This window comes from Alligator sinensis, unplaced genomic scaffold (genome assembly GCF_000455745.1).
Source record: "Alligator sinensis unplaced genomic scaffold, ASM45574v1 scaffold257_1, whole genome shotgun sequence".
NCBI classification, from domain to species: domain Eukaryota; kingdom Metazoa; phylum Chordata; order Crocodylia; family Alligatoridae; genus Alligator; species Alligator sinensis.
This window is the reverse complement of record NW_005842263.1, coordinates 1,327,454-1,345,348: the sequence shown is the minus strand read 5'-3', so window position 1 is coordinate 1,345,348 and position 17,895 is coordinate 1,327,454.

The following is a 17,895-nucleotide window of genomic DNA, read 5'->3' as shown; positions in this document are numbered from 1 at the left end:
CGTTCACCCAGAGCATCCGGAGCTCTGTTCCGTGGAGCCTAGCAAACTCCATGTGACCGTCCGTGTTGTCTGTGTCTGTAACCACAACTCAAGCAAGTTTTCCAGCCTACACCACTGCCATCTCGGTGTAAGTAAACAATCTTTAAAACTACCGCTAAGCGTTTGTGCCTAATTCCAGCTCGTCGGCCCTCCCTCTCCGACCCGGAGTGCCCGGGCTGCTGGCCACAGCCCGCGTGCAGCACGGAAAAGGGCTCGGGTCGCGCCCGGCCCGCACAAATTCATGCAGCTGCAATTTGGAGGAAATGGGGAGTATATCAGACCTCTTTGAAGAGTCTATGGACATGGCAATCACTGATTCATTACACCAGGATGGAAGGATTCATGCAGAAGTATAAAATAGGGAAGGTAGGGCTGGAGGTCCTGAAAGATCATAAGAAATTGATGAAACCTGTAAGGTAAAGAGACAGGATGGCACCGATGGGATACTTCACAGAGGACAAGTGAAGAAGGCATGGGGAGTGGTGGTGGGTAATCAACTTAAAGGGAAACATTCTGACTTGCGTAAATGGTTGTAAGAAATATTATGCCAGTGAGAGAAGTGCAACACAGATGGAGATCGATGAACTCATCAAGGTGCCAATGGGAGAGGTGCAAGGAAGGTGAAACAGTGGGACATGTGTTTTAGGGATATACATAGGCAACAGGGATGTGAGAAAGTGTCCGCCACTTTCTGAGCGTAACCAAAATAAACTTGTCAATGTGGGAGTCGGTCTTATATGGATTCATACCAAAGGGGATGGATGAAACGTTATTAAGAACTTTATTAGCATGCGCTAAAACTAGTTTATGGAAAGTAAGAAACCTCTGGGTGTTCAAGGGGTTTGCTTTCACTGAAAGAGAGTACCTGAAGCTGGGGCTGCATGAAATTAAATACTACATCAAATGGAACAAGGAAGAGATTGGAGAGGAAGAGGCTGAGAAGAAAAAGGACTGGAAGAAAAAGGACTGGACACACTTGTTTCACTAAACCAACAGAGAGAACAGCTAGAAGGGGCAGAGAGTTTCAGGTGGTTACCATTTTTCATGGGGTTCCGTATAAAGAAAAAGATTTCTGTAAGGGTTTGTTTTTTTTGTGGGGAGTTGATGTATATTGTTTTAGGGTTTACTATATGTAGTTGTATGCTTTTGATATGTAGGTGTTTCTGTGATATGAAGTCTTGGTAAAACAAAGATGCTCAAAAGGAGTTTTGTAAGCATAGGGGGATAAGTGTGTTTTTAATAAAATTTATAAATAAATAAATAAATGAATAAGAAGATTCCTATCAGCATGTTTGCCCAATATGGGCCATGTGTTTTATAGTTGTGCTCAGTGTTGGCTGCATTTAATCAACTTCATAATTGGTTTCTATTACTAAGCATATGTTGCTGTTGGCAGCAGTTTAATGATAGGCAATGGATGTAACGATGCAAATTTAAGTTGAGGAGCTTTTTTCCCTCATGTTTATAGTGGGGGGGAGCCTCATCTTATATTTGAGTAAATATGGTATTAATATTTACCAGCCTGACATGTTTTATTGCTTCCTGGGTGGAAAAAACAAATATGCCTTGTAATAAATTGATCACCTGTACCTTAGTGAAGAGACCCCTCAGATTAGTTTTACAGTGACCTGTCCAAAACGAGCACAAAAGCCATAGCTATGGCCAATCCACTAATTTGGAAGTTACGTGCGCAGAGTTGCTGGGTCCCTCTCTGTGTGGGCTCCACAGTGATTAACTACAACTTAGTCTTGAAATACAGGAATTTTTATTTGAACTAATGAGCAAAAGGCATGCTCAAAACTGCTCGCACTTCCTATGTGACATCGTTATCCACTGTGTCAAACCTCTTGGCACGTGCCTGAAATGTAAGCCATTCAGGAAGGGCTGAGCTGAAGCACTAAAGTGCTGGTAAAAGTGTGCCCTTTGCCTGAGGTAGGGGCCAGCTCATTTATAGGCAATGTTTTACTTGCATGAGTCAGGGGGATTGAGAAGTGACAACCACTGAGCGATGACAGAGTGCCAGATCTGGGCACAAATCCAAATGGCTTTTGTCAAGAAAAGCACGGTATGTCTGATATCACCTCGTTGGCTGCCATCGCTCCCTTTCCTTGTAACGTTGGAGAGGTCACCAGTGCTGCAGCTGCAGAGAAATCTTGTCTTTCTGGCAGCATGCTAGATGGCTGAGCATATCAAATGAGCTCTCTAAGCTTAATTGATAATGGCAACAAGTCTAAGGCAATCATATGTGAAATTCGCTCTCTTCTAAGATGTTGCTGGACGAGCGCTGGCAAGGACTCCTTCCCTTACAAACATTTCAGATAGTTTCTTGCTTTTTGGCTCAGACTCTCACTTGGAATACTTGGAAAAAGACCAAGATATATCATAAGCTTGGGTTGCTTTTCCCCCCTCCCTTCCCCTTACTCTCCTCAGACAAACACTGCTTGATTCACTAAAAAAATTAATCCTCTATTCCTCTTCTCACTTTCAGGCCTCATCGAGAGTTTGGGGTGATGTCAAGGAATGTTCTTAAGCGGCACCTTTTCAGACAGCACGTTAGTGACACTGAGGTCGGATTCATTTCACTTACACTTGGGCTAATGGACTTTTTACAGCATGCACACACATACATGCTGCTAGCAGCTTGCCTTCTGCATCTCCATAGATAAAATCTCCTCCACGCACAAGCTCTTACCTTTATGAGACATTTAAAAAGTGGCATTATTCAGTAAGCTTCATGTAAGCAGGCATCATGACCACAGCTGAACCAAGGTTTGGAGCTGGAATTGTACTTTCCAAGCTCCAGAGAGATTCCTACATGGGGTTTTGTTGTAGTCCATTGTACAGAACAGAGGACTGTGATAAAATGTTGATCAGGACCCAGTTTTTTTCAGACTTTTTGGGCATTTTCATCCAGGGTTTTTGGTTTAGCATGTTATCAAGAGATGACAGATAACAGTGAATGTGAGATCTGGGTCTAAACTCTCCCCAGACTTCTGATGTGTTCTGATCTGTGGCTTGGTCCAGGCCCATCTCTATAGTAGGTAAAATATCCTTCCCTCATACTGACCTACATTTTTGTGGTTCATACAACTTTTCACTATAACGTCTTTCCATTTTGGATTTAAACCACTGCATTCCCTACTTCTTCTGCATGAGTCACATCCTATATATTCACTGCCATTTAATATAATCTTTTATCTCACTGTTATCACCACCACTTGTCCTCAGAGAAAACCCTTGAATCAGCCTCCAGTGAAGAGGCTGACCCACTGGCATCCATGCAGGCCAAATGACATAGCACTGCAGGCTCGTTGTAGACCACAGGCTATATCTTTGATACCCCTGAGACAGATAAGTAGATAGATGATTAGGTAAATAGATGAACAGATGGTTGAGTTGATGCAGAAAAGATATAGGAAAGAAAAACATGGGTCATCATCATCTATTTGATATCTAGTCAATTAAATCTAAACAACTGAAATCCAGTCAGGCACCTCACCTGCCTCTGACCCCTGCTGCCACTTACAGTTTTGCACCTACAATCAATCCTCTGCTGATTAAATGGTTTTCCTCTCCTGGTTTTCATAGGTCTTTCTCAAAACAACAGAGAAAACTGATGTACAATCCAGGGGAAATTCTAGAACAAGACTGCACATTGTTCAGCTTGCAAGCAAGCTGAAAAAAATAGAGAACTATATGTATTTTACCCCATTTCTCTCAATTATAGCCAGCTTAGTTGTTACTTCTTACAATGGTGAGCTTAAAGGATCTCATTACTAGCTCCACTTCTGTCTCTCTCCTACTAAAAGTAAGTTAGAGGAAAATACCTATTACCTTTCTCCTTCCCCTATCCCATTAACTCTCCATTCAGAGCGCACAGCAAGCAAGAGACACTGGCCCGAAGTCATCAGCTGGTGAACTCAGCTACATCTATAGGTTTTCATTGTAACATGTCACTCATTATCTGACTTGTTAAAAATATGTTCTTCATGGAAACCTGCCCAGAAGAACCAGAGCTGTGACAAACCTGTAGCTTTAACAATATATATATTTCCCACTATGACTTTTAGTGGCCATATTAATTCACTTCATTCCAGTTTTGGACCTAATCCTGTCTCCTTCCTGATCACACAATTAATCCCAGTTATATGAACAGGGCAAGCAGGATTGGGATTTACTCTGTAAAACTAGCCTCAATAATGTCCAGTGCTAAACTAAAGGCTACACGGTGATGGAGCTGGGTAGTATCACTCTGCTTGCCGTTCACTTTTTTCCCAGGCTCAGATAGCCAAGCAAAACAGCTGGAGACAGGCTCCAAAGCAGCACCCCTCTCAGGAGCATCTCCCTTCTCTATAGCCAGTTTCTTTTGGGAATGAGAGTGCTGAAACGAAACATGTGGGTGTGGGTGAGTATTTGCAAGGGCCCAGGTTCCTGTTCGTAGTTAGGCTTGGAAGGAACTGTGAAAATGTGGAGTCAGTAAGACAACAGGATTGACCCCACTAGGGGATGAAACATGTTTACAGCTGGATAGTGACTAATTAGCATTTTCTGTTCCTTCAAAGTTTCTCTAAAGACAGAACCCTTTCTGCTTTATGAAGGATTTTTAGATCTATTGTTCATGTTTGAACTAGAAAATATGTGCAATGTATACAAGAATAAGGGTGTGTGGTCTAGCGGTTAGTAGAAGTATATGTGAGGAAAGCAGGTAATTTGAAAACAAAGGCAATCACATTTTTTTTGTAAGGGCCCACATACTTTCCTTTTCTAGGCAGGCTGATAGAGGCAATATGTGATATACAGAAGTCCAAGTGGTTAACCAAAGGGACCACCACCATTTCAAGACAGTGAAAGGCAGAAGTTTCATTTTATAAATGTTTTCTAGATAAATCAATATTCTATTGTGTTAGAATCAACTATGTTCCCAAAAGTTTGGGGGCCACATTTTGATTCTCAGTTACACAAGCATAATTCTAGAATGACACCAATTCAATCAATAGAACTTCTTAACAAATCTTTAGTATCTTAGGTGCTGTCTCATTCTTCTAAGATATATCATTGTCACTTCAGTGATGCAGTTCGTTCATTACCAGAGCATATTCTGTTTGAATATAGATGAGTAATTCCTATCACTTTCTCTTTTCCTCTTCATTCCTGCATAGAAACATAGGAATATATAACTGGGAATGACAGAGGCTTAGCCAGCTTTTCCAGCTCCCAAGGCAGAGTTGGGAGGTGGGGGAAAGAGGGGTGAGGGAGAGCAGTCTTACCTGCCCAGCTCTCCTCACTCCAGTGGCAGCTGCAACTGCTGCTTTTGCAGCAGCACAGGCTTGGGCTACTCCCACTGGGGGACAGGCAGCAATGCAGGCTCCCTGGGACTACTCCTGATGCCCCATTTACTCTCCTCTCCTGCCAGATCCAGTGGGCCGTGCCTCCCATGGGCAACCCTCCTGGTCGGGAATATAACACTCCACTCACACTCTCCTCCAGATACACTACAGGGCATGGGGCCATACCTGACTGGCTCCTATAGCCAGGTGGCACAGGGCTGCCCCTGCCCTGGTAGATTCCCAAGGGGAGAGAGCCATACTGAAGCCACCTCTTAAATCAGCTGGTGCCCTGCCCCCATAGTTATGCTACTGGGAAATTATCATCTGAATCATCAAGTTCACCCTTGCTATTCCAGACAACCATGATAAACAATCTCTTTAATAAATGTATCAGTATGTAAACATGCTATCATTTTTAATGTTTGCTCATGATTCAAGTGATTTGAAACTTGATAGTTATATATTTCAGACAGACATATTTCAGAAGCTATTCATTTTATTAGGTTTTAGATTATTTGCTCAAAATGTAACTGGCCACATGGTCACACTCCCTCACTGAAAAAACTGAAGCAGGTCTAAAGAGAAGAACAGAAATCACAAATGGCCTCACAAGAATTTGGAGCACTAACCTTTTGGTGAACACATTCACACAAATATTCTTGAGCATTTTGCTTTTGGGAACATTCCTGAAATAAGAATTTACTTGTATCAATGTAAAAAGCTGGATTTAAGAAATGCAGAAAAGAGTTCAGGGGTGTATGTTGTAGCCATGTTGATCTAAGGACAGGCAGACAAGGTTCTTTGGGTGAATCTGATATCTTTTATTAGACCAAATTAAATAGTTGGAAATAATCTGATATCAGATTCACCCAAAGAAAAGAGTTCAGAGTTTTTATACAGAACTATAAATACTGTTTTACTGTATTTGCCCAGACCTATTTCAGAGTTTATTTCAAAGTAAATTATCATAATTTGAATCTACCTCTGGCAATATATGCCCTAATCCAACATAGCAACATAGCATAAGCATGTGAGTAATGAGACTATGCACATGGTTGAAGTTAAACACATGCTTAAATACTTTGTTAGACTGCGTCTTCAGTTCCAAGAATATGCTGGCCTTCAGACCTTGGATTAAGCTCTTAGGTCTCACTGGTCTTGCTCTGGTAAGCAGAAAATAAATTAAGACATTGATACACTTTTAGCAGGGATGGGTATTTGAAAAATGAAATCATAACTTCTGGTCACAAAATAGTTCTATTTACAAGCATATGGGTTCTATATAAATCTTTTACTTTCCATACCAGTGGCAAGAAACTATACTAATGCTTTGTTAAAGGGTAAACATAGCCCGTCCCCCTCCACCCATAATCCTTTAGTAATCCATTTGTTGTACTCTCTCTCACCCCCACCTTCTTCTTACCTTCTCTTTCCTCTCTACATAGCATCTGTTTTGGATAAAATAACAGGCAAACCTGTTCACAGATCTAAAAGGATTTGTTTAATCAAAATATTGTAAAAATGCTTAATATAAACAGGATGAGATGCTTTTAATTAGACATAGGAGAAAAGCAGATTAGCCCCAGGATCACTTCTATGGAGATCATTTGGCCATTATGGCAGCTATTTTCCTGATGTCAATGTGGACTGAAGCCAGCTACTTTTTGCTCCTGCTAAAGAATCAAGTTAATCAAAATGATGACAACCAAATGGACAGAGAGCAGATTCATTTAGAACCCTTTGCATCACCCCCAGCTGGAATAAAAAGTTAAAGCAGAACAAGCAAGTTCAGTACAATCAGGCCCTCCTGTGACAAGCCTTGCCTAAAAAAAAGTTTACAATACTTTCCCAGTGTCAGTCAGCTAAATAGCCTACTCTGAAACAATGGTTTGCTCAGGAACATTGCTCCTTCTTCATCTCCACTATGAAACAGCAGAGAACTTGGGAATTTTCTGCTCATTAACAAAGCCCTGTTAGTGCAATGCAGCTGGAACGATGCAATAACATAATTAATGAAAAGACTGACGGCAACTTTGCAGTGAAGCACCTTAAAAATGATGGATTAGCATGCAATTCTTTTTTAAAGCATTTGGGTTGGTTTAGGATAACAACAGATAACTGATTTTTCTGTTTGGCAGCCAAACCAAAAAACTAAAAACAAACAATTCAGACTGAATTTAAAACAAATTAAATAAACCGATGCAGTAAGAGGAGGAGATGGTGTGCCCTCTTTTACACAATAGTTCAAAAGAGTACAGCTCTCATGCAGGATCTGGAAGAGCCACATCGCAGGAAACTTTGGTCAGTGATTTGAGAGGAGTAGAGCTGGGCAAAATTTTGACCAACAACTTTATTGAAAGATGGAGTCTTGGATGGACTTCACCTATTTGCAAAATTGTGTCAAAACTGTATCAAAATTATCAAACTAAATTGTTTTATTTTCATTCAGAAACAGTGTTTTCAGATTTTAAAAGGACTAACATTTAAGGAGGGAAACAGGTTTTAAAAAAACAGTTTAAGAAATCCAGAATGAACTGAAATGAAGCATTTTGTTTCTAGTTGAAAATAATATTTTAGGCTAAGCCAAAATTAAATGTCTCTCTTTTTTCCTTTCATTAAAGACTAAAAAATTCTGTTTTAGATTCACTTGATTTTTTTTTTTATAATCTATTTTCAGTTCTTCAGTTCAGCCGCCAAATGGAAATACCCACTATTTAATGGACAAATCTAGGTTTGAAAAGGAGGGTATAGATGATGTGGTGCATCATGACATATAAAGATATTTTTCTCCAGGTAAAAAGAAACTAGAATCTTACTATATGGTAGGGGCCTAGGGCTATATTATTCAAAAACAAATATAACTTCATTGGAATATGGATTGATTTGCTATATCATACATTTTGTATTTAAAAACAAAATAAACTAGGCAAAAATGTTTTAAAAGTCGTTTCTTTCATCTTGTATTCGTTCAAATTAAATGTACATCCCTTTCATATTCATAAAATAAAATTGACCCATCCTGAGCATCTTAACAGTGCAGTTAGTGCTTCAGTGGAAGTTAGTTTCATACCTGAGTTAATGTTTGCAGCTGGAGTTAAAAACAGTCTGCAGGGCTGTGAAATAAAAGCTACATTACCTGGTAGAACTAACAGACATGAGAATTGCAGAGGAAAGAATAGCTTGATTTGTGAAACATTAAAACCATTAAAAAGGAGAGAGGGTTGTTAACACCTGTGAAATGAAGAGTTTAGAAGGAGTCCACTAGATTATAAAGAACCATGAAGTCAAGTGACTCATTTACTACTGCCTGACTAGAAATGCAGCTGCCACTGCTAGGACAGTTGGCTTTAAACTTTGGGTAGAACAGGAATCAAAGTGGGGTGCAACTGCACCAGAAGACCCTTCCCCTGGATCAGGTATCTAAGTTGTAGCTTCATTGGTCTGGAAACAAAAGGAATCAGAAGAAGACCCTTCTACTGTCTTTGGTCTTTACCCATTCCAGATGGTGGGGATGGATGATGACCAAACATTGTTCCTACCTCAGATGATATAGCCCAGGATTTTACCAGTCCACCTCTCCCCATAGTTTTAGCAGGCAGCTGCCTGACAGTATCATGATATGTAGAAGTGATATATTTTATTAGACCAAATAGATTTTTGCAAGAATGAACTTTCATTTCTGCCTGGGAGAACCTTTACAATATTTTCTCCTATGCCTGACGAAGGGTGCTTGTGCCCAAAAGCATGCAATTAAAGAAATGTTTTTTGTAAAAATCTAGTTGCTCTAATAAAAGATAGCACCTCTACCATGAGTTCTGATTCCTGCCCTGGATCCACACTCGATTGGGTACAGAACAGATCCACCTTACACAGAGCACAGAAGTTTAGACACACCTTTGCTATTACATGCCTTTGGCTGTTTTGTGGAGCTGTGTGGTGGCTGTGTTGCTGAAATATATTTAAGGGTTTGAATATTCAATGTGAAAGAGATCCAAACGTTTGCCAGCTGAAAGGACTTGCACCTGGAGTTGGAAATCTGCTCACTCTGCTAACTGACTGTGTTTACATAACAGTTCACTTGCTATCTCTCTTTTCTGGGGAAGACTTGGCAATGGAAAAAGCTCTGATCAGTCCAAACTTGATTAAACAAAATGTAACACCTGATAGCTAGCCCCATAATATCTGAATCTTCTTAATTGTTACCTAAAGGGACTAAAGAGAATCAGCCATTTCCATCCCCATTCCATTCTCTACCCAAACGAGGTACAGCCTTCTCCTGGTGATTGCGGAGCTATGGCTGAAGAGGAGCCAAGTCAGAGGCAGGAGTAGGTAGACTAAGGACCTTATCACACAGGACACTTGGCACATGCTTTATTTAGATTGTAGTAGCTATTACTATCACATATTAAAAGTTAGAATGTGTTCTGAGTAGCCTCATGGTAATGCTTACTATGAACTCCATCTGCTGTGGACAAGGCTGGAGCCAGCTGGATCCCTTCTGCCCTCCCCACTACCCCCAACACTGACCCCAGCAACCGGCACTGCAGCTTTGTACATCTGCCCATGAGAATGTGCAATCCCCACACCCAGAGCCTACTCCATGCTCAACATTGCCCAGCCTTGGAGCACCTGCCCTAAGTGTGCCAGGGCAAGCCAGTTCTGTGCTGCTGTCAGTCTTGAACTGGCTCTGATGCAGTGTGGGGGCTGGGACTGACAATCAGCTGACTCTTGATCTCAGCCCCCCAAACTCGTATTACTTTCATGGGGCAGTCTGTTAGCTGAACATGTGTTTGTTACCTGCTACAATTTGCAGATGGTCCTCTCGTGAAAAGTCCTAGCTTTGCTATGACTCTTAGCATGTCTTTTACCCCTTGAACGTGTGAACACTTGTGTTTTAAATGCAGTTAACACATCCTAAGTGTAATGTGCAATATGGCCCTAAGAGAAAGACAGGGCAGGACATGGCATTGTTCTCTGCCCCAAGCCTGCATGTTCTGCATAGCTTCCATTCCCACCCCAACCTGAATATATTTAAGTTGTGAATTGACAGCTAAGGAAAATTAAGCCCTCTGTTCACATCTAGATTAAGCAGCCTGTTCTCAAGATACAGAAAGCATTCATGTTCTCTGCTTTCATTGAGGTATTAACTGCTTTCTATTACCATGGGGTCAGTACTTACTATGTAGTAGTTGATACACAGTAACTTCTAACCCTAGTTTTCCTCTCAGCAACTATTTCACATGCTCAGAACCTCTTTGCAGCTGGTTTTCCATCTATGAGGAACAAGAATGATTTTATTTCCATCTCAAGACAGAAAATGTATCCTGGTTACTAGTACAACCTGGGCCTTTAAGCACACAACTTTGGTAAGGACTCCAACTTAAAGACATTTCTTGAAAACATATGCTAGTACACATTATAGAAAGGTGGGACTGTGGAGACAATAACTAAATCTCATTTTTTACAGTGGCTGATTGCACAGAAGATGTGTCAAGAAGTCTGATAACTGTACATCTTGGCTATGTTAGAATGAGGATCCTGCATCCTTCTGTTACTCTGCAGTTATGCCTAATAGAGTCTGCTTGAATAGCTGTTCTCTCTCCAGGGTTCACATGAAGCTCTTGTAGCAAGCAAAACTAAAATGGAAATAAAAATGACAGTGCTCTCTCTAACTAGTTCAGATCTGAGTATCTTGTGGTTTTTCACCTACTAGGCGGGCTCTACCCCTGAAGTTTGGATATATAGCAGAAGGGATACATTGTTAGGAACATATATTTGCATGAGGTTTAAAGCAGAGTTGACATTATATTATAGTTGCTCTTTAACAATGAGTTTTATGATGCATTAAAGGACAGGAGAAAAGTGGGAAACATAAAAGATTAAAAAAAATGGGATTAGAGGTTTGCAAAACCACATTACTTTCTTCTCAGGGAGTGGACTTCTTGGAAGTCAATGCAGTCATTAGCCATCTGGATTACTAGATGGTTAACAAAAAAAAAACTTTTTTTTTCCCTGAAAGGCCAGGGCTTGTGCTCATAACTGCAGTTTATTGGTCCATTGGCACTAGCATGCCTAAACACCAGGGAAAGTCAATACTGTATAATAGCAGTGCAAAGCTAACACCTGGAATATATTCTCTAGAGTGAAAACAGCAGGGAACTGACCAGAAATAACCTCTCTCATATTATTCCTTCAATTAGACCAAAACAACTTTGCCTTTGAAAACTTAATAATAAACACTGCAGGTCATTCACTTGTTTTGAGCCCCTTTGGGAGAGTGAAGCAGATGGATCCCTTTAGCCAGCCCCCTCGCTGTCATAGAGACAACAGGCACAAATCAGGACAGATATTGATTTTAATTGGAACCAACAGCATCTACATGCTGTCTTAATATCCACATCTTCCTGTAAAAAAATACAATTATTTTTTTTTAAGAAAAAGATTGGTTTGTTTTGTCCTGTCAGGTTGATTAGACAGAATGAGGTAATTCTTTGCACAGGGAACAGTTATGCCATTTTTCAGGTTCATTGCTTAAATAGATACACATTGACAATCCCTAAGCAGGCGTAGGTACATTTTGGAGATTTTTCTACACTAGCAACAAAGATTAAAAGGTCTTTCATACAAAGTGAATCAGTTATAGTCTCATTAGCAGGCAGACATAGGTGTAGTGAGGGTCCTCTGAATTACCTTCAATGAGGCACAAGTATTTCTTGGATATGGAGAGAACTAGCAGCAGAAAGTGAATGTCTACTAAAAATCAAATTAACTGGGACATTTTCTCCACCTCGATGTAAAATCAGTTCTCCTCAAAAGTTGTTAAGTTTATGCAATCTTCCTTCCCTTGGCTCAGTTCATATGTAATGCTATTTCTCTTTAACAGAGACAAGAAACCTTTTTTCACATAAATGTCTTTTGCATACGGTATGCTAATTCCCTTAAGGAAAGGGAGATGAACAGGTGCCACAGCTCTTATGCTGCAAAAGATAGAGCATTAACAGTGAGTTGTTCACCAGAGACTTAAATTCCAGCAAACAAGACCTTCCAGGCTTGCAAGACTTAACCTGTTCATGATACTGTCAGACAGCTGCCTGCTAAAACTATGGGGAGGGGTGGACTGGTAAAATCTTGGGCTACACCATCTGAGGTAGGAACGATGTTTGGTCATCATCCATCCCCCCCATTCGGAGTGAGTAACAACCAGCAACCAAAGACAGTAGCCAGTGGGTTTAGTCTGTGGGGATAGATTTCATTATTTAATATCTAGAACAGCAAAGGGAAAATATGCTTGCTGACTGCAAGTATCAATATGGTGTAAATATTAAGGGACAGTGGGTGTATCTAGATGAGATGCTTATTGCATAGTAGGCAGTTACTACTGTGCAGTAGCATTGCCCGGCATGAACTGGGATGCAACGCTACTGTGCAGTGGTACAGAGCTAGTGTGCAGTATACGTCACCAGGCAATCATGCCAGGATGCTGCTGTGCAGTAGCACCAGTTACTGCGCAGTCATTTAGTACTTGGTTATGCCATTACTAAATGACTGCGCAGTAACAACTGCACAGTGGGTGTCTCATGTAGAATCACCCAGTGATAATTAATAGCATATGGCTAGGGACAGAAATTACAGATAAACTGGCATAAGTGATTGGAAACCAGTAACACAAGAGAAGTTCAGTATGCATAAACTACTTTCAAAATGGCCAAAACCAGTTAAAGATAAGCCTGGATGGATGTAGTATCAGACTTAACTGATTTAAATTAAATCGGTGTATTGAATTTCTGTCCCAGATCTCCAGATTCAAGTTAATTCACAGTCCCCCAGCCTTTCAGGATGCTTTGCACCTCCTCTGCAAACTCCCCCTCGCATGGTGGATGGGCTAGCCTTGGCCCAAGCTGTCTGCTCCAGCCATGCAGGAAGGCATGCCTAGCTTCCTGGCTTCATTTCCAGAATCAAAAGTGAATGTCTGTTCACTTGCTTATCAGTTCAATCTGCACTGCTTAGACTAACTTGCGAAGATTGAATCAATTCAGCCTTGGGCTTTCTGACTGTCTGTACTTAGCCTATGTGTACAAGGTGGCTGGGGAAAGAATTTTATAAAGAGTCTGTGCCAACCCTTTTCCTTTTGCATCCCATACAAAGTCCTGTCACAATATAACCCCTATGCTCAAGGGAATGCAAGGACTGCTCCTTCCTTGTGCAGCCTTGAGCCATAATCAGCCCAGAAGCCCTTCTGAGGCAGCAAGGCTCTGTACCCAGCTCACTGAGCTGTACTGGTACTGAGTGAAAGCACGTGCTGCACCTACTGAGAGAACTATGCACCCCCCTGCACCCGAGGGATTCGTACTCTCTGAAAAGTGTCCTTATTTATCACGATAATAGCCTCTCTGAGGAAATGGCATAAGCCTGCCACTCAAATCACTTAAGACTGGAGACAGCACCAGGAAACACAGCATAAATAACAGTCCTGCAAAAGCTAGGGGAGGGTGTATTTAAACGAATGTGTCTTTCCCTTCTCTAACATTATTTTCTTCTCTATGACTGATGAAGTCCCAAAGAGGATTGGAGTTTTGGTTAAAATGAAATGTAGCATCCAGCTAATCCCCTTCTAGTGGGTAGTTAGCACCTGCTTTTACAGGAGCAAGCAAGGTGGTGGGGGAAAAGCAATGATCTAGTAGGTCTCTTCTATCATCAACTTTCATGACAACCTCAGATACCTCAGATTACTTGTTCCTTTCACTACACACTTCTCACCTGACCCTTGCTCCATTGATTTGCAGCTCAACTTGTGAGCTTAGCAAGCTTTGTTCCTTCCAACATGTGCTTACATACTGAGCAGGTTTTCCCAAGCTCTCACTGCTTCAGTTAAAAGACCCCCTGTAAATAAACTGCAAGACTAATACTAATTACCATAATAATTTATTACAGCATGACTTTGATCTTTTCTCACCTACCCAGTCAGTCCTATTCTGCTCTGTCTCCAGAAGTGTTAGATGTGTTTACATAACTAATTAACACAACAGATTGAGTTTTAAAGAGTATATGACAATAATTCAAACAAGAGAGTTTTCACTTTCTGAGGAAGACCAGTCATCTGCTGATGCCCTTAAAGCCTACAACAATGGCATTAAAAAGCACTTTATTATTCTAAGAAATGGTAGGGTTTTCAATAGCCTTTCTTTTTAAATGGTTGCATTTAAAATATTAATATTTCATTTCCATTTGAGAAAACCATGGATTTGCTAAGATCAGAAAGCCATAATTCTTTTTTCAGTTGTTTTATCTTCAGTATCATTTTATGCTTGATTTCAATACCTGAACAAGTCTTGATTGTCTTCAGATTCAGATAATTTTTTTCTGTATAAATATGAACTCAAGACACTAAGAGAGGTTTTGTTTTTCACTCTGATATCTATCTATCTATCTATCTATCATATACTAGATAGACATTGCGTACAATATTTCAATATTAGAACACGTTGTATATCTCCAGTTTAAAATTTGTAGCTAAGGATTGTACAGAATTTAAGGGCTTGATCCAAAAAGACCTTTAAATTGAATAGGTGCCTGCTTTGAATTCAGTGGGGTTTGGAACAGATCCCAGTATGAGAAATGGAACAGGAAACCAGCTATATATTTGGGAGCATTTTCTACCAGAGAAACGACATCTCAGAAAGAAATGTCGACCTGACTTTACTGGATCAATGAGAGCCTCTGGATGGCTGCTTTGTGTTGTCACAGTTGATGGATCCATGTTGATGGATGGGCATGTTAGAAGCTATAGATTTGGCTAAATGAAAGTACATTGCTAACCAGTCTTATTTTGTTTAGGTTTTAGACATCCTTTGATACCAGTGATTGTGAATAGGAACTAAGTTAAAGGAGGTCATTTTTTTTAATGCTGTGTGTCTGCAAAACAGACTGGTATGGCATAAAGAGTTATAACCACTACAATTCAAGCCAGCATACTATACAAATACTAACAGATTCCAAGTGAAATAGCATTAAAATATTGCTTAAGGAGAAAAATAATTCCTGAGACAGTGGTATACTGCACACAGCCAAAAATGGAGGGTATCAATGTAAAGGCTGTGCTGTTTAGGACTGCTTTCCTGTCTGTTCCAGCACATTTTCCACACTGTTTAGTGTAAAGGAATGGTCTGCATTGCTGTGGTTGATACCAAGGTACACTTCTCCTGAGGGTTTAAAGCATTCAGTAAGGATTTGGCATGGTTCACATGCCCAACTGAGACATGCACAGGATCAATTTACAGCAGGAACCAAAGCTCAGAAATGCTCTTGAGGGAAGGAGGGAGTCTGGGGGAGAGGGGGATTTAAGAACATGGCTGTCCATGAAATGTTTGTAATTGTTTCCCCCACAGCCTCCTCTCCTGAAAGATGAGGCAGTGTGTGTGTGCATGTGTAGATGATGGCAAGTTTGGTTTTAACTATAGTACTGGAGTCTGAAATTAAGTAACTTCAGTAGAAGCGTTCTAGACAGATTGCAAAAGTCTGTATACTAAACCTCTGTTGTTCTGAAGTCCGGCCTTTTCTTGAAGGTATTAATGTGAGTATAAATGAAGTCTGTAAATTACTTTATCGTCTCCTTTCCACAACCTTGGTGCTAGTCTTAGCCCTGCATGCAGTTTCAGAAGCCTCCTTTAAGACAAATTACATTGAGTAGAGTAATATATCATCAGACCTGATTTGTGATCATTGCATTCATCCAAGAAGCCAAATCTCCAATTATTTTTGGACTTGGTAACATTATAGTATCTCTGTGTATTTTTGTTAATCTGAAGTTTGTTTGAAGAGAGTTTGCAAACTGATTGGAATAAAACGATCATGCTGCACATAGAAACAGCTGCATGTTAATATGTACATTTATGGGGAAAAAATCTTACAGGCTAGCAGGCCATTGAAATATTTTTCCCTGTTGTACTAACCTGGATGCACCATACAATAATAAAAAACAGTACAGCTTTATTTTTTTTCATAACTCTCATGAACATGTGTTCCCTTAGCCATAAACTCCCTATACATTGTTGTGCGACCATACTGGCAAATCTATTTTTAAAATTCCTCCAACTCCTTGACTGGGCACGCAGCTTAGCATTGGCTGTGTAGATTGAACCACACCACATTTAACAACATAACAATGGTTTTGCATCCAAAGCTCAGGCAGTGATGATGTGCACTGCTTCATTAAAGCTGGTTCTACCAGATTTGAATTTGACCTCCTGATCTTTACAAAGCTGTAACACACTTTGATTCAGTAACTGTAGCTGTAGATTGAATATAACTTTAGCTAAGGAAAAAAAAGTCAGCTCCGTATATGTCTGCATTAAGGCTGGGCAAGAAGTTCCTCTCATTTACAGCAGTGCAATTCCATTAGTTTCAGCAGTTCCAGCAATATAAATGAGGAAAGAACTTCACCCATTGTTCATCCATGTATCTTAGCCTCATACTGATTGCGACCAGGAAAAAAACCTGTGAGTGCAAGAACCTCTGCAGAAAATTGGTCCCCTGGGTCATTTTTAATGATCCACAAAAAACAAGACTCAATATGAATTCCAGTCTGATTGATTACTTATGCTTTTAAAGGTGAAGCTAATCTATCGTGTGTATTCTGGGGCAAACATTGGGATAGTGTTATATAAAAAACCATGCTTGCTGTTGATTTTTTAAAAATATATTTTTTCCTTAGCTCAATTACATCTGTTAAAATAAAATGACAATCTGAGAAGTGAATGAAGAAGGTGCGCCTCAATATTACACCAATTTCTTTTTTTCCTTGTTTTCTTTTTTTGCTCCTTTTACATGTTAGCAGGTCAATTTACAAATAGAGGCAAATCCCAATATCCCTCTTGAAACAAAACATGTATTGATATTGGTGGAAGTTTAGCTTGAATAACTGAAGCATTTGGTCAAACATTTCAGGGCTGCCATGCCTGTCAAAACAATACCAGCACTATACTCTTCAATGTATCAGTTACATTATTAATTCAAAGTATCAGTTACATTATTCCTATTTCTAAATGTTTAATATTGGAAGTGATTTCTGAAATTGGCATTCAAGCAGAGTTTTGGTTCTCAAAGTCAGTACAAGTTCCCAGTCTCCAACAGTCAGGTAACTAGTTATTAGGGCTGTGTGAAGCTTTGGTTGCTGATTCAATTCAGAGGAGATTCGGCCTGATTCAGCGTCCGAATCTCCAAATTCGAATTGAATCAGGGGACCAATTAAAAGGTTTGAATTGATTCGAAGCTCTCCAAATTAACTCAGAAAAGATTCAGAGAGCTTCAGTGATTTGGCCAATCCCCGCCTGCTGCAGCAGGGAGCTGGAACTGAACTCCGAGCTGGTAAGTAGAGGGTGTGGGAGGGGAGGCTGGAGGAGGGGACCATGGGGGGACCCCCACCAGGCTCCATCCCCTGCCTGCTCCCCCAGCCCCCTTGGCCTCCACCCACTCCCCCAGCCCTTCCCCAAATACTGCCCCACCTGTCCTACCTCCTGGCCCTTAAAAAAAA